The 14,814-nt window shown below is 37.3% G+C and overlaps 1 protein-coding gene across 2 annotated transcripts in view; it reads left to right on the top strand.

The window, feature by feature from the left end:
• The first annotated feature begins 10,528 nt into the window (after nt 1-10,528).
• Nucleotides 10,529-14,814, top strand: part of LOC138705878 (uncharacterized) — a 942,969-nt gene continuing 938,683 nt past the window's right edge. Inside the window, exon 1 of one of the 2 annotated variants that reach the window (XM_069834591.1) lies at nt 10,529-12,165. The gene's annotated coding sequence lies outside the window, so the exon portion shown is untranslated. The remainder of the gene's footprint in view (nt 12,166-14,814) is intronic. The other variant, XM_069834592.1, reaches the window with a different exon arrangement.

The following is a 14,814-nucleotide window of genomic DNA, read 5'->3' on the forward strand; positions in this document are numbered from 1 at the left end:
GGTTAGACTACATATTCAGTCAGAAAATTTAATATTTATTGTAGCGTCGAAAGTAATTTGGAACAAATCACGACCTTACCTTACTCCTTCATTCATATACATGACTTCTTAGGCCTAAAGGAAGACGCAAAATATAAAAAAAATCTTTCGCCAAGATTATACAAAGAAAGAAAGAGAGATAGTAAACCTGATGGTGTGCCAGTTCAATTTGAAGAATATTGTATGATAGGAGGAACCATTAAGCATAACATCCCAAAGAAAATCACCGAATGACACACTTCAATAAAACTGTTATTGGACATACTACGCACAACTTGTGTTTGCAAGTGGTTTATGTGCCTACTATGAAGAGATTGTTAGTAAAATTGAGAAATACATTGATTTCCAAAGTAGTTTCAAAAGCCTGAGAAGATTCATTAAAGATCTTGGATTTAAATTGAAAAAGAGAACTTGATAGATGAGTTCTTATTGAAGACAGTTTGACCTTTTGGGAGTAGATGAATTGAAGACTGTAGGCCTACATGGAAAAGGTTGTAAGTTGCAAAGAGACAAACCGTAGAAAACAGAGCTTTCTTGTGCAACTGGTAATGTAATAACATACGTTCTCCACATCTTTGGGAGAAGCAAGGGCCTAAATAAAATACAATGGGAGTCATTGTTTTTCTTAGTGGATTGAGCCAGGGACATAGACTCTTTTTTGGGGAGGAGGAACTAATTTTTAACAATATTGACACTTACAGCCTTTTTTTATGTCCAGTCTTCAATTGGAGGAGGATTGAATTGTACTACTTTAAATACTGTAATTTTGACATGTAAATTGAAAAGTCATATATTGTTAATTTATAGATATGATGTAACACAGATTGAAAGTGATTACTCATATTCACAAGTGACTGTACTGTGCAATCTGCTCGGAACCAAAAAAGGAATATTAATTCACTGGTAGTACACGATATCACGCGATTGCTCACTGGTGGATAAACTCGCATCCGAGGTTCAATAGAACAATTCACGCTGCCGCTAACTACTACATATAAATCTAATCGATAATCTTGACGCCGACAGCCAGAAGTCTTCATTACCTCCTTATTACTCAATTCTTAGCAAACAGGTGTGTTATTCATAACCAAAGTTGTAGCTAATAGCAGTATTTCATTTAACTATGGTTTTAACTGCGGAAGTCATTCATGTTTGAAATTCAACGTAGGCGAGAAATGGCCGATGAATTTTGTCTGGAGCCCTCTAACACGGGCAGGGTTCTTCTACGTGTCATAAATGGCGACACGAGCCACGTAACTGTGTTAAAAATTGTTTCGTGCTTGGCCAGTTTTCAACCAATAAACATACTGTATAATGCAACGAGTAGTATAGTGTCCGCTAGACCACAGAAAATGACTCAACAACGTGACATTTTCAGGCTTCGAGTGGCTTCTCAGTATAGTAGTTGAGATATGATATGATATGATATGATATGATATGATATGATATGATATGATATGATATGATATGATATATGATATGATATGATATGATATGATATGATATGATATGATATGATATGATATGATATGATATGATATGATATGATATGATATGATATGATATGATATGATATATGATGAAAATAAAAATGATCGGGACGAAATTCAAATACATACTGCTGAGCCATCTATACCCTAACCCACACTTTCTGAAGTCGAAATTGTGATAGAAAATCTGAAAAAGTACAGTCTCCAGGTATCGATCAAATTCCAGCAGAATTAATACAAGAGGGTGGAAGGGCATTATCTGGCGAAATTTATAAACTTGTACTTGCTATTTGGGAAAAGGAAATTGTACCAGAACAATGGAAGGAGTCCATAATTGTATCTATTTTTAAGAAGGGGGACAAGACTAACTGTGGTAACTTTTGAGGAATATCACTTTTGTTCACGTCGTACAAAATTTTGTCCAATATTCTTTTGAGAAGATTAACTCCATATGTAGATGAAATTATTGGGGCTCATCAGCGTGGCTTTAGGAGTCATAGATCGACTATTGATCAGAGTTTTTGTATTCGACAGATATTGGAGAAAAAATGGGAGTGTAAGGGTACAGTACATCAGTTATTCATAGATTTCAAAAAGGCATATGACTCGGTTAGGAGAGAAGTATTGTATGATATTCTTATTCAATTTGATATTCCCAAAAAAACTAATTTGATTAATTAAAATGTGTCTCAGTGAAACGTACAACAGAGTCCTTATAGGCCAGTTTCTATTTGATGCTTTTCCAATTCACTGAGGGCTAAAGCAAGGGGATGCCCTATCACCTTTACTTTTCAACATCGCTCTAGAGTACGCCATTAAGAAAGTTCAGGATAACAGACAGGGCTTGGAATTGAACGGGTTACATCAGTTTCTTGTCTATGCGGATGACGTGAATATGTTAGGAGAAAATCCACAAACGATTAGGGAAAATAGAAATTTTACTTGAAGCAAGTAAAGCGATAGGTTTGGAAGTAAATCCCGAAAAGACAAAGTATATGATTATGTCTCGTGACCAGAATATTGTACGAAATGGAAATGTAAAAATTGGAGGTTTATCCTTCGAAGAGGTGGAAAAATTCAAATATCTTGGAGCAACAGTAACAAATATAGATGACGCGTGGGAGGAAATTAAACGCAGAATAAATATGGGAAATGCCTGTTATTATTCGGTTGAGAAGTTTTTGTCATCTAGTCTGCTGTCAAAAAATCTGAAAGCTAGAATTTATAAAACAGTTATATTACCGGTTGTTCTGTATAGTTGTGAAACTTGGACACTCACTTTGAGAGAGGAACAGAGATTAAGGGTGTTTGAGAATAAGGTTCTTAGGAAAGTATTTGGGGCTAAGAAGGATGAAGTTACAGGAGAATGGAGAAAATTACACACCGCAGAACTTCACGCATTACATTCTTCACCTGACATTATTAGGAACATTAAATCTAGACGTTTGAGATGGGCAGGGCATGTAGCACGTATGGGCGAATCCAGAAATGCATATAGAATGTTAGTTGGGAGGCCGGAGGGAAAAAGACCTTTGGGGAGGCCGAGACGTAGATGGGAGGATAATATTAAAATGGATTTGAGGGAGGTGGGATATGATGATAGAGAGTGGATTAATCTTGCACAGGATAGGGACCAATGGCGGGTTTATGTGAGGGCGGCAATGAACCTTCGGGTTCCTTAAAAGCCATTTGTAAGTAAGTATGATACGATACGATACGATACGATACGATACGATACGATACGATATGATATGATATGATATGATATGATATGATATGATATGATATGATATGATATGATATATGATATAAGATATGATATATGATATAATATGATATATAATATAATATATGGTGTGATATGATATATGACATATTTATTTATTCATCCAGCATATATCTGTAAGACAGACCTGTTACAATTTTATATTACCCCAGATCTGTCTTACTTTATAATTTTATTCACCTATGCCAAGTCTTACATACCCAAAAAAAAACTATAGTTCCGTTTTTTAACATAACACATTCAATCAGCTGCTATCTAAACACAACTCCTCTCCCAAACGTATCCACCACACCCTATTCTCTAAGCAAGAGAAACACACACACACACACACACACACACACACACTACCAGATCAATTTAATACACCATTAATTTTAACTTTCCCTTCCCATTTCAGCTTCACAACCATTAAAATTTTACTTAATTTATTTAATTCTCTTATATTAGTTGTACCACATATTTTCTTATATGCTACATATCTATTCATACTCAAAAATTTTTTATCTAACCACTTTTTCCTTGTGTTGTCTGTTTCTTGACATTCTAATAATATATGGAACGCGTCTTCTCCTAAACCGCAAAGGATGCAGATACCATTCTCTACGGTACCGTCGACCTGGTTGGCGAGTTGGTATAGCGCTGGCCTTCTATGCCCAAGGTTGCGGGTTCGATCCCAGGCAGGTCGTTGGCATTTAAGTGTGCTTAAATGCGACAGGCTCATGTCAGTAGATTTACTGGCATGTAAAAGAACTCCTGCGGGACAAAATCCCGGCACATCCTGCGACGCTGATATAACCTCTGCAGTTGCGAGCGTCGTTAAATAAAACAACATTTAACATTTCTACGGTACCCCTCCTGTTTTTCAATTTCCATACTCCTAGTCTCCACCAAGCTAAGCCCATCCTCACTTCCCTATTATTTATTCTTACATATTCTTCTTGTTCCCATGACGTTTTAATGTCCTTAAAATTACTTAATGTTCTTAATTCATTGAGATTTTAACATAATTCTCGTAATTTCATTACAACTTTCTTTTACGATTTTACAAATTACATTTAAATCAATTACTCCATTTTCATTCTATAGCCATCTTAGACCTAATCTACTCACATTGGATTTCAAATTCGTGACCGAAGAATATGCAAACACTTCTTTTCAATGATAGCCTACTATCCTCTTTCGCCATAGACCCCTAATACAACCTAAGAATTTCATTTTGCTTAAAATCGACAACAGGCGCATTTCTCACGCTTGTGACCTTTTGTTTTCCCAAACGTACGTGTCTGTGGCTCAAAGTTAGCGTGCTGTCCTTCCACCCAGGGAACTGATTTCAATCTCTAGCCAGGTCGTGATAGAATTTGTAGTAGACAACGCAGTCGTTGTAGAGGTTTCTTCTCGGGTTACTCCCGTTCCCCCTCTTTCATTCCACCAAGACTCTCACTTCCACTTCATTTCAGTTATTATCTGTAATAATTAAAACTAAACTGAAGTGAATTTCTGAGAGTATTACAAGTTTCTCAAGCTGACATATTTTAGTTGGTTATTTTACGACGCTTTATCAGCTGCTATGGTTATCAAGCGTCTGAATGAGATGAAAGTGATAATGCCAGCGAAATGAGTCCAGAGTCCAGCGCCGAATATTACCCAGAATTTTTTTAATGGGTTGAGGAAAAACCCAGGAAAAAATCTAAACCAGTTAACTTGTCCCAACCAGGATTTGAACTCGGGTCCACTCGTTTCATGGTCGGGCATGCTAACCGTTACTCCACAGCGGTGGACCCGATGATGATATAGGAGTGAAGGTTAGGACCTCTGGGTTCCGGGTTTATCAGGTAGGGTAAACATTGGTAATTTCGTGGCAGTGGTTATTTCGTGATACTTTTTCTTTGCTCTTTCGTGAACTATCCAATAGCGTTACGAGATTCAAATTTCCGCCAAGGGATTGCATATGTTGTCCGGTTACCAGAAACATACAGCTACGCTTTGTGTGACTATTGTAATTGCTTCAGTGAGCTTTTATGTTTGGAGAGAGCAAGTTAGCGTCGACTTCTCAGGCATACAAATTTTGTGGATGTTTGTAATTACATTACAGGCTTATTCCTAAAGGTAAGCATGTGATATTTGGTACAATGATTTATTATATCTTAATGAAATTTTAGGATATGTTTTTGAAATTTTAGATACAGCTGTAGTCGCCATATGGCTTAGCTTTACTGATAGAAATCTTAGCTATTTGAGGCAAAATTTTGTTGAGCATTAAGCGTTACATTTTATACTATTTTAAAAATTGTATTACAACACGAATTTTAGAAATCTGAAGATAAGATGTGATAACAAAAAATAAAAGGACGACGCAATGGGTTCAGTGTAGCTTATGTTTGATTTGTTATCATGCTAAGTGTCAATGATAAGTGCTAGATGATTTACTTGCAACAATTTTGACAGAAGATGAAACATAGCTCCACCATTTTGGACCGGAGACAGAGGCAGACAATGGAGTGGCATCATGCAAATTCACCAAAGAAATAGAAATTCAAAAGTGCACCTTCAGCAGGAAAAGTTATGGCTACTGTGTTTTTCGATTCAGAAGGACTGTTGCTTGTGGACATCATGCCACACGGAACCACCATTAATTCTGACGCGTATGTGGCAACTCTCAAGAAACGTGAAGCTCGAATGAGTCGTGTTCGACGACATCGGGAGAAGCAGGATGTTCTGCTATTGCACGACAACGCACAGCCATATGTCAGTCACAAGACCACAGACCAGATCAGAAAATTCGGATAGACAACACAGAAACACCCGCCTTACAGTCCTGAACTGGCACCTTGCGATTACCATCTCTTTGGTAAACTGAAGAATCCCTTCGCGGAACGAGGTAAGAAGATGAGTCCCTTGTGCACGCTGCTCAAGAGTGGCTCAGACGTGTTGGTCCAAACTTTTACCGTGCTGGTCTACAGGCCCTCGTTCGTAGGTTACGTAAGGCAGTTGGAAGGGACGGGGGTTATGTGGAAAAGTGACATTTTGTTCCTTAAGGATGCATCTACATTCTGTGAAAAACGCAAAGCTGTAGGATAAAAATATAATTTTAAACAAATGTTATGCATTACTTTTGGAGTTACCCTAGTAATATAGGCTATAGTAAAGTCCGTAATAAAAGTGTTCACCCTTTCAGGGCAAAGAAGATCCCTTTTCAATTTCAATTTTTACTTTGATTTCATTCTTATTATGTGTTGATATGTATTTCTATGTTTTCTTGCTATGAATATATTGCTATGTTTGAAGTCTTGTAACAATAAATGAGAATTTCATTGGCTTTTAATGAATTTTTGCACAATTCTTCTACCTCTCATGAAATTATCAATTACCAAGGTCATCACGAAATAACCAATCTTTCAGCTTCAGTTGTAAAAGTGGTTTTTGGCACTTGTTCAAGAACGTGTCCAATCTTTTATGTCTCCAGATTTCTACAGCAATTTATCGTCTTTTAGATGAAAAAATCGGAATAAGGATATATTTACACATTTGCATTTTAAATTAATTTCCATGAAATTATCACAAAATTACCAATGTTTACCCTACTCGTCTGAGGAGTCCATACCTGTGGAGTAACGGTTAGCGCGTCTGACCGCGAAACCAGGTGGCCCGGGTTCGATTCCCGGTTGGGGCAAGTTACCTGGTCCGGGGTTTTCCCTCAACCCAATATGAACAAATGTTGGGTGCCGGACTCATTTCACCGTCATTATCACGTTCATCTCATTCAGACGCAAAATAACCTAAGATTTGATAAAGCGTCGTAAAATAACCCACTAAAACAAAAAAAAAACTCGTCTGAGGATAATACCTGACTGAGCTGATGCAGGATAGCCCGCATGCCAGCATCGGATTCACGAATACCACCAAGACCATCCGTCGAACTGGAACAATCGTCCGGTACAGGGCGAACAATGGACCAATATAAGCTTGAGTGCATGGATGCATACCGAGTCTGGCCCTCGAATAGCCAGACGGATAAGTAGCATTATGTCTGTTTTTGTTCGTAAAAGAGAAACATTTTACATGCAGTAAATTATTACACCGGACTAAAGACTTTACTTTCATCGAAAGCAAATCGCATTTCATTTTTCCTCCTAAAATTCACTGTTCTCTGCTGGGACTGAGACGTAATTTCAAATAAATGTCTTATGTGCAGATCCTGCTTAATATGAGTAAAAACCCTAATCACATATACAACCTGTATCAGACTGGCCATTCCCATGTTATGAAATGGCAACATGACATTAGAACAACCATCAGAGCCTCCACCGTCGATAAGATATTTTGGTAACGATCACTAGATAGAAGTACAGCTGCTCCATGCAATTCCATAAGGATTATAACATGACTTCTTTTGCAGTCGCTGGATGGCAGCATGGTCAAACTGATAAAAGTGGTTGCCTTGAAAGTTCATTAGGCTGATAAATCTGGTATACAGAGTGATTCACGAGGATTTACCGTCATTTACGGAGCTTACTTCCGAAGACATTCTGAGCAAAAAATTTCATATAAACATTTGTCCTAATCTCAATATTTTCAGAGTTACACTAATTTGAAGTTGTTTATAAAATACAATTTTTCTTTAGTTTTAATATTACAAATAGAGCATGAACTATTCAGAAGTATCATTTCTTTAATTAGCTAGTATTCTGAAGCTAAAAATATGTTGTTAGTTGCTTTGTACTGATTTTTTTTTTCAATTTTTAACTAAAAATGACATCATTCTTACGCACTTATCACAAAAATTGTTACAAATCATACGATTTTAGAAACTTGATTATTTACAGCTTAATTATGTATTCTAATGTACAGTCTTGAAGAATTTACAAGACTAGCGTGATTTGTAACAATTGTAATAAATGCATAAAAAATTTAATTTTGTAGTTAAGAATCGAAAAAAAAAAAAAACTTCTGTACGAAGCAACTCTGGAATTCACAACATATTTTTAGTTTCAGAATACTAGCTAATTAAAGAAGTGATACTCCTGAATAGTTCATTATTTATCTGCAATATTCTTTTACCCTTAAAACTAAAGAACAAAGGTATTTTACAAACAATTTCAAATTAGTGTAACTCTGAAAATATTAAGATTAGGACAAATGTTTATATGACATTTTTTGCTCAGAATGTCTTCGGAAATAAGCTCCGTAAGGGACGGTAAATCCTCGAGAATCACCCTGTATATAATCAAGGATAAAGCCACCTGTGTGGCGCAGGTGGTAGGGCGTTTGCGCTCTGGCGTGGGTTTCATTTCCGCTTGGGCTGATTATCTAATTGGGTTTTTTCCGAGATTTTCCCCAACCGTAAGGCGAATGTCAGGTAATCTATGTCGAATCCTCGGCGTCATCTCGCCAAATACCACCTCGCTATCACCAATTCAATTGACGCTAAATAACATAATAGTTAATACAGCGTCGTTAAGTAACCACGTAAAAAATAGTACGAGTAAAATGGATGACCACGGAGAATTTCTTGATTGATTGTATAGAAAAAGAATATCTCCTAAATTAACGAGCTCCCGTAATATTCTAGTGTGCCATTAATTTCATTTAAACTCTCCGCGACTCAAGTCCTTGTCTCTGGCTTGTAACCCCGACCATCTAGTTCTTCTATGGAGGATTCACCTGCTATGAGCACAAAGCAAGTTTAAAAGTACAACATTTTTTGTTACGGTGGTGACATTTTACGGTTGGTTTAAGGAAGACAAGGGGGAAAATCCGACCTCCTATTCTTCTGAGTGGATCACAGGAGAATTCCGTGTTTTGGCAAGTAACTATAGACCAATTGGTATCAAATTCCCAATGGATGTGACAATTATTGAGATACCCTTAAGAGTACATAATCTCTGCTATAATAATAATAATAATAATAATAATAATAATAATAATAATAATAATAATAATAATAACAATAATCATCATCATCATCATCATCATTATTCTCATCACCATCTAACCTCAGGAAATTGAACACACTCCGTTCCGAACCCATTTTTGTGAGGATTATAAACCTACATCAGACATTGACAAACGGAAGGGTCCTCATATCATGTGGTAATCATGGCGCAAAGTCAGCGTTGAGTCAACATAAGACAAACGCAGTCTTAAACGAATGCCTGAGATTCTCTCTGTAAATTAAGCTGAAATGCTAATAATTCATATTCCAGGTCAACATTATATACACAAGTAACGAATGTCTGAGCTCTAAAATTCACTTTTTCTTTCCATGGTTGGGTTCTTTTGCCCTGCTCCGACAACTGCAATAGAGTTCCGAACCGGTACTAGACTTTCTTAACCCCTTCAGGTCTGATGTACATTATAGTGTACATTATTCTCTTTTTTCTTTTTGGATTGTCTTCCATACTTTTAAATATTTTGAAAAATTCAATGTAATAGAAATGGAGAATATTATTTTTTAAACATTTCTATACCTGAATTAAAATTAAAATTAAACATTTTGGGGCCCCAGGGGTCAAAATTGTCCCCAAATTTTGATTTTCTGTGAAGACTTGTTTTGGAAATTTTGGATCCCCAGAATGATTATGTGACCAGTATTTTTTTTTTTCAATTTTTTAAAATATAAATTCAGGACTGAAGGGGTTAAGCAGCGAGGTCCATATGGCAAAAGGCTACAGTTTTAGGTAACTATGATAAATAAAACAACTGATAAATATAAAGTCCCTATGCGAGGGCGATATTTCTCCTCCGTCGAGATGATAATCGAATTGCAATACACTGGATTTTTAGTTCCTTAAGACGGTTTTGTTCCTAAAATAAATGTCCGCTTTAACCCATCCTGTTACTAGATAAATATCAGTTTTTTAGCGATTAATCTCTGCCATATTAAGACTTTCCTACTAAAAAACTCAATAAAAAAGGAAACAAATTGGCGGCTGTATATATATGTAATGTTATAATTTTGGGGTTTCCACTTTTGATGTTCGTACTTACAGGTGAGTGGGAAAAAAGAACAAAAAAAAGAGATAACATAGGGTGGGTTGAGAATGAGGAGAGCGGCAGAAAAAAGAAAGGGTTTCGTGTGTTTTGAATGGGAGGTGGGTCGCCGCCGCCGCTGCCGCGAGGTCCGTCCGTCCGTCCGGCTCGCTGGCCAACCAACCAGCCCTCCCGCGTAAGTGGTGGTAGTAGTAATAGTGGCAGTGGAGTAGGAGAGCAGACCGACTAAAAACTGCGGAGCGAGCGAGCCGGCGAGGGGGGATAACTTTAGCCAAGGAGGGGCCAACCGCAGCATCCCTACCCACTACGATCTTCCTCAAGTCAGTTGGTCGGTGATCGAGGTCTGCCTCGGATCGTGTCTGCAATATCACCTGCTGACCGACTCCTGGTCGCGATGTGGAGCCGTCTGCCACGGAGTCGGGTCTCCGTAATACAGCAAATCTTCTTCTTCGCGTGAGCGCCCTGTGGTTCTCTGGAAAGTGTTGCCGCTCGATTCAACAAGTTCTCAGGACTATTCCAGTAACCCTCCGGTCTCGGCCATGCACTCACTCCCCGCATCGACCCTAGTGACAATATTCCCACCCTTCATCCCCGTCGGAGAAGTATGACAATCGAAAAATAGAATAGCAATCAACAAACACAAGTGACGAAATTAATTCCCGGCAGTGTAAATGTGCAGAATTAACGGCGGTAAATAAAATCATTATAATCTAGTGTCAGTCTCACTTGTCGCGCTAACACTTACACTCGGTAGTCGGCACAAGCATACTACCCCCTCCTTTGCCTAAGGATAAAAAACAAACTTTCTCTTGAAAAAAGAAACTTATAAAATATATTTCCTGTCTCTCCACAAGAAATTCTACAATCCCAAGAACGAGGCACTCTTTCTCGCTAGCAGGTTGGCTAATGTATACATATCGGAGGGGGACGGTGGATTAGAAACGCGTGTGTTAAGCCTGGTTTCTTTCATGTATACAAAGCCACGGGCCCAGGGATCATCATCTTACAAACACGACACACGTGCACACAGACAAGAGGCTTCTACACGTGGAGAGAGAGCACCGTCCATCGCAAATATCAACCGAGGTGTAGGTAATACCCTACTGTCCCTGTGTACAAATTTATTTTTGAATTAAGTAAACAAGTTTCTTGTTACCCCAAGAGACAGAAAAAAAGTTTGTTTAGGAAATTCCTGAGGCATACCTGGTCTCCCATTCCAGGAATTTTCTTATGTAGTCATGTTCGCTGCGGCGCGAGTGTGTGTGTGAGTGAGTGAATGATACGCGATGAATGATTAGTTTGTTAATCGACACACAACACCTTAAGGGCCAATTAATAGCAAGTCACATCGCAAACACAGTGCTGGTGTGCATACGTGTCGCGAGGAAATGTTGGAAACACGTTGTGGGGTTCTGGCGGCCGCCACGACCGCCGACAGTACCTAGTGCCTGCCCCGAGCCCGGAAACTGTGCGAGTGCTTCAAAACTCTTATTTCTGACGCAATGGATCGGCTCGTGTGAAAGCGCGGCGATTGTGTTCGCGACCAGGCTGCTGGTGTGCTGCCTCTTTTGTTGTAAGTGACCACAAACGTAAACGAGGCCCACGCCACTGAAAAGTCTTGATGGTTTAAGCGTGTGGACTTGAGAAAAAAGTTGTACAGTAAGAGAGGACTACAGTACAGTAAGAAACAAGACAACGCGTGTAAGAGGGCACATAAGGTTAGTGTTTGGATGTAAGTGCACGTGTGTTACCGAGTGTGTTCAGTGTTACACAAGTTCCTACATTGTTACTGAACAATTTCGGCACTGGCGAGGTACGCAGACGCCAATATCGTCTTTACATTAGCAGCGACTAACTCAGGTAAGTACTTCAAACATTAATGTTCATGTTCTCCTAACTAAGCGTTCAATTATTATCTAATTTTATATCTTCATAACATAAAATCTGTGGGTTTATGCATATTGCCTCTTATTTTCAGATTTTTAAATTGCATGACTGCAGTTAGAGAAATTTTGCCGTGTAGGCTACTTGTTCATGTGACAGCAGCATTGTACGACAAATTATTTTTTTCTTCTTTCATTAAAGTCTGTATACTGTTGTGCCAAATAGGTTGTGAGAAGCACAAATAACGAGGATCGGCATTGCTTTAAACATTTTGTGTGTCTTTCCTCAATGTCTCCTGTCCGAAGGTCTATTTTCCATAACTATTTTGTAGGCCTACTACTGTTTTTACTAGCCATTTTATTAGCGTTTTGCCTATATGGGCAGCCCATTCATGTCTTTGCGCTTTCACCCACCTGAAAACAACTTACATGCTAGTTTCTTTTCTTTTGTTGCCATTTATTTATTTAGATAGCGTTTTATTCTAAATTTATGTTAGAATTCCCATATGGGTGACTGGAAAAGCTGTTACGTTTTAGTAGGCCTAGTATATATAACCTACATAGACTATAAATTACTTTATATTGAAAATACAAAATAATTTCATATGCGTTGAAATATAGAGGTTTTAAATTTTCTTTACCTGTCGAATGACTTTCTTGTGAGAAAGAACGACATTATAGTCAAAGCGAAAGTTTGAATATTTAGGCCTACATTATAATAACGTTCACTTTTATTCGCATATGAGAAATGTTAACAGAAAACAATATACTACACTGCAAATAATAATTTCATATAAATGAATTACATAGGCCTACTGTATGTTTTACGTTTAAAATTAGGGGTAAGTGTAGGGCTCTTGAGTCTACTTATGAAGGTCTGGTTTAAAAATGTAAACATTTATACAAAATTACCGCTGTCAATAGAGTAAAAGCCATAACTTGAACCCTGTAAGAGTATTATTTCCTGAGTTTGAGCTTTGTATAGTTATAGGCCTAATTAGTATGGGTATGAAGTTGTTAAAAAAATTATAACCCAATTACTTATAATTTTAGAAGACAACTCAGGAAATAATGCTCCCACAGGGTTCAAGCTATGGTTTGTTACTACACGGACAAGGATCATTACGTATACAAATTTTGACATTTTTCAACCACTGCTTCATAGGCAAACCCAAGAGCTCTCTACACAAACCAAATTAGGTTAAATGCAATAGACAGACTCTCAGTTAAACTGTACTCATTGCCTGATGATAGTGAAACTACAATTAAGATTAAACTTCACGACGAATAGACAGCTGTGGACCAAATCTTAACAGTTTAGTTTACATAACACTGGCCCGAACACTCCAGTTTTTTATACGGAGGCAGATGCGTTAGTTGTGTCTGATGTGCAATTAGTAAATCGTCCAATCAATCAGTGAGTGAGCCGGGTTCAAGCAGCGTATAATCTGTGTAGTAATAAATCCGTCACTCGCTCCAATCAATCAAGCCTTCTTGCACAGTGCATCCATTCATTCTTGATGGGATGTACACAGTTGGCCACATGTTCTTCCCTCACTGCTACAATTCAGAGTTTTAACTCCGTAGTTAATTTTCTGGAGAGTTTATTTAACCTCACACAGCAGCGTTAGTTGAATGCTGTAGCATTTCCAATGGTTTTAGATTCCACCACAATTTTCAAGTTATTTCCTCTTGGTTTTCCTTTTATGCCACAGTTATCTATGTTCGTAGAACAAAGTAATGTAACATACAAAATAAAGCTTAAAGAATTACAAGCGTTAACGAGTTTTACATACAAATGAGACGGAAAGAGAAGTTCTTGAACTGTAATGTGACTGGCTGTATGTTTTAAATCTTCTGCCAAGGCCGTCCTTGTACAGCAGAGGACAAGACGAATTAAATCAGAAATGTTAATTATTTTAATAAAAAAATGATATTCCAAAAGTTACTGGATGTGAATTAAACACACAGTACGAAGCAAACATTGGGATATCATGTAACTTTGTTAGAGGTATATTATTTTGAAGTTACGTTAGCCATACTGGAGACACAAACGACCTTAACAGATGATTATAAAGATCTTACCAATTCTACACATGTTAACGAAAATACTTCCAATTCGTGAAACACAATGACATGTATTTTGAGAAAATATTAATTCTATACTAAAACGCTAGTTTTATAACTTACTGGAGCTTTTCAGAAATAAAGTCAGTAATAGTTCCATTGCAAATAAATTGTATTATTTTAAATGGTAAAATTATATATTATTATGGATCTATTTTTAACACAAAGTGTTAAAGATTTCGTCCAAGTTTTGTTCCTATAAAACTATTATTTAAGTCAGATATAAAAATAACTTAACATAGTAATATATGCTTTCTTAATATTAATATTTAACACGACTTTAGGTCTTAATTCTGTGCTGCTAGTTTATCAACTAAGACTACTTAAATAAGCCTAAGTGCATTTATGTCATTTCACTGAAGAAGAGATCGAAAGCATTTTCTATTTTAATATATATAGGCTATTCCATTTTCCTCAGACTAGGTAATTGATAGTGGACATGTTTTGGCGCGATATTTTGTAAGTCATTGCTTCAAAAGTTTTGCATTTACCTAGTTCA

Source organism: Periplaneta americana, chromosome 9 (genome assembly GCF_040183065.1).
Source record: "Periplaneta americana isolate PAMFEO1 chromosome 9, P.americana_PAMFEO1_priV1, whole genome shotgun sequence".
NCBI classification, from domain to species: domain Eukaryota; kingdom Metazoa; phylum Arthropoda; class Insecta; order Blattodea; family Blattidae; genus Periplaneta; species Periplaneta americana.